The sequence below is a fragment of the Anomalospiza imberbis genome, chromosome 2 (assembly GCF_031753505.1).
Source record: "Anomalospiza imberbis isolate Cuckoo-Finch-1a 21T00152 chromosome 2, ASM3175350v1, whole genome shotgun sequence".
Lineage (NCBI taxonomy): Eukaryota > Metazoa > Chordata > Aves > Passeriformes > Viduidae > Anomalospiza > Anomalospiza imberbis.
Genome location: NC_089682.1, coordinates 43,785,838 through 43,789,433, shown reverse-complemented (window position 1 = coordinate 43,789,433; position 3,596 = coordinate 43,785,838). Strand labels below are relative to the sequence as shown.

Genomic DNA, 3,596 nt, shown 5'->3' with positions numbered 1-3,596 from the left:
CATTCCATATGCTCCTGCTTCAAGGTCACATGAGGAAAATGCTAAGTCCATTTGCTTCTTGTTCCCAAGAGCTAGGCTTTCTGCCAGATACCCTTCTGAAAGAAAACCTTTCCTGTGCAGCTGTGCAGAGGAGTTATGTATGCACAGCATGTGAGGGACATAAGAGCAGTGTGCTCCTATCACCTCTGCTAGATTTATCATTAGTTCAAAAATTTATCATATTCCAAGGTTGCTCTCATAGTGTGAGATGAGAACAACAAAGAGTTGCCTCTCACCTTATTGTGTTTCCTGTAGGGGAAGGTAGTGCAAGCTGCTTACTCACGCCTTTAGCTGAGGAAAGAGCAGGTGCCCAGTCCTTACCCCTCCCATCAAAACAGCAAGGCCCCTCCACCCCTCTGCAAAAAACTTAAAAGGCTTCAAGAAAAAAAGGTAGTCATGCCTTAGGTGTTAAAAAGCAAAATTCTGTTACAAAAGAGGAAACAAAAAATTTATAACATTTCTGTTTCTGTTAAAGTTTCACAAGGGGATATGTTTGACCTGGTTGACATTTCATGAGGAACAATACTACAGTACAGAGATCAAGTGTAGCTGGAGAGCAAAGTGATAGAGAGCAAAGAACAGAGGTTAGTGATACTTGAAGCTCAATTTTCACTACATTTTCACTAGCCAAATGAAACACAAATACTTTGACCAAAACCCAAAATACTTGCATTTTTGGAATCAAATTTTCATTTTAATTTAAAAATGTTTCCTGATTTGTAAGGTAGTTTTAATGAATAATTTAAATTACCTTTCAACATATTTATGAAAACGACACATAAGATATAATGGACAAATTTCTAAACATAATTTTTTTATTCATTACCTTACTGTGCAGAATAACTTGGAGACATAAGCAAAAATCTTGCTGCCTCTCTCACTCAGCTGAAATTAGACCTCAGACCAAGAAGCTCCTGAAGGAGCAGCCAGTATAGGGTTTCCCTACAGAAATCCTCACCTCTTGCTGATCACTGTTATCCCATTGGAGATTTAATTCAGAAGTTGTCTCCTTGATACAGGAAGCTTTTTCACTGGCTTATGTCCATCTGGAAGTTTCTTTTTTCAAATATTGAACCTGATGATGCTGGTCCTTACCTGGTAACACAGAGATGCACATCTTACCTGGTAACACTCCAGTTCTGAGACCCTTAATTGATTTAAGAGTGTAAACCTGAGCTAGTTTTTATTTATACCAGCCTGCAGGACTCTGCAGTTCAGTCCCCCCAGTATTATAACATGGAATTCATAGCTTTTTGGTTTTATAAACTACTCCTCTGTGAAAAAGTAAGTGACAAATAGGGGACAATAGATACTTGCATTTTTTTCCTGCATCAAGGCTGAGCACAAAATCTGAGATGAGGCAACAGGGATGACAGAGAACTTGGAGGCAGCAGGTCCCAACATGCTGGACATTGGTGAATGCTTGAGTGACTCTGGGAAGTGAATTCAAAGGGCTGCTGCATAGGGAAAATGTCCTTTAATTTTACATCCTTTGAACAATTGCATTAACCTGCAGACATCAGATGTGAGCTTCCCATTTCATTCTGTCTGCTCCTTCTGTTTTCTCCTCAGATCCTAGATCCTTCTTTGCTTCAGTGTAGCTAAAATTAAAAATGTTTATATAAAGATTTCTAAGTATACCACGTAGGGGATTTTTAACGATTCGTCTACTTCTTCAGCTGGTAACTTGTTTTAGCAGTTACATAACCATTATATATGGAAGACAGTTCCCAGATTTGTGGGAAGTGAGGATGGAAAATGTTTATGAAAATGTGACCTCAAGCTACATTTAGGATTTACAAATCCTGAGATCAATAAATTTAATCTTTTGTTTTCTGTGTGAAGTACAAAATTCTCAAGATAAAGTTTTGTGGTTTATATAAGAAATAGCATCCCCAAGTTTGTAGCAAATATTTTGGTGTTCTGTAATACATCCCTAATGACTTCACAGGAACTAAAATCTACCATAAAAAAGTTAATATAAGAAAATGAATTTTTCTTTTTCTAGAATTTCTAGACCCTTCCAGAAAGTCTCCAGAAATTACATCACTGCTGGTATCATATATAACAAAAATTCTGATCATATTTATATTGCCTTATTTTTAAACAAACAATATAGACACTTAAAGGAAATAATTAAAAATACTTAATTCTCATCTTAGTATGATTTGCTGCTTTCAATCTAATTATTTTTATTCCAACAGTTGTTTTTCAGCTGAATATCTCTGTTTTCTTTGCTGCACATGGCAGAAACATACCCCTAGTGAAGCCATACCGTAAGAAGGAAATACAGTTTAGGAGGAAGAAGATAATGCAGCATCAATATTTTTATTCATAGAATCATAGAATGGCTAGGGTTGGAAGTCACCTTAAAAATCATCTATTTACAATGCCCCAGAAATAGTTTGGAACCCGTAAAGCAAACTGTCTTACTGTCTTCCTTCCAATTAACTATGTTCTATTATTATTTGCTGACCTCAAAAATGAATTTCATTAGCTAAGTAAATAATTACCTTCTTCTCAGCACATACTTAACAGTTTTGGACGTTTTTTTTTTCTTGTGACTAAAACTATTGTTTGTTTTTATCCAATAAAGACTTAGAAGGACATAAGAATAATTTTTTTTCCTCAGTATTTATATATTTCTGATTATACTCATACAAACTCCTTATACTGCAGCAGATCTTTTAGACTCTGCTTTACTTTTTTCAACAGAAGACTCAGAAATCACACACATACACCCCTTCAGTCTACAGCTATTTTGACACACAAGTGATAGACAGCCATTTCCTAAGCAGAATAAATTTCAGTAAATGCGAAAATATTCAGAAGTTTACTTTTATGAAGGAATGCCCTTACCTGCTCTCCAAAACAGGATCCACACTGTTCCATTACCATTCTAGAGATTTCTTTTCAGACTTCCACATCTTTCATCAGTTTGGAGCATGTCCAAACTCTTAACTGGAGTGAGCCTAAATTATTCTCCAAGTTTAACAGATAAAGGCAAAATAACCAATTCCAAGGTTAAGGACAGAGGACACTGAGGAGAGTACGTGTTTATACAAACAGATTCCCTGCTTCATCCCTACTCCCCAAACCACATTTTTATCCTTCAGTCTGCAGCATGCAAGTGCAATGATAATCTTTGTCAACATAGTCACTGCAGGTATCCTATGTGAAAATTTAATACCATAAGGCATGCTAGAAACAGCTCTCCATATGAATTTTAAAAACTATTCTTCACTTTTTCTAAATGAAGTCTTCTTCCTCTGAAAAATCTAGTGGACAACTGAGTTTGATCTACATGGGCTAAACCCTTCCAAGTAAAATATATGGGGGCCCACAATCCAATTTTCCAAAAAGACCATCCCTTACTTCTCTGATTTGTCCCCTTATTTTCATATGAAAGAAGCTGGATAACTAGTCAAAGAAATTGGGAAACTTAGCAGTGCACAGTGGTGACCTGTATCACAGCGTGACCAGTGGTAACCACATATTAGCTCCTCCTTACATGATAATATTCAGAATGAAGAAAACCTGGGCAGGATTCACTTCAA

General features: G+C 36.3%; 1 long non-coding RNA gene across 1 annotated transcript; it reads right to left on the bottom strand.

Moving 5' to 3' along the window:
• Positions 1-408: 408 nt before the first annotated feature.
• Positions 409-3,256, bottom strand: LOC137466291 (uncharacterized). The gene is made up of 3 exons (XR_010995095.1): positions 2,899-3,256; positions 1,527-1,640; positions 409-588 (listed from the first exon to the last, which is right to left on the bottom strand). It is a non-coding gene; the product is annotated as an uncharacterized lncRNA (long non-coding RNA).
• Between the last annotated feature and the right edge of the window lie 340 nt (positions 3,257-3,596).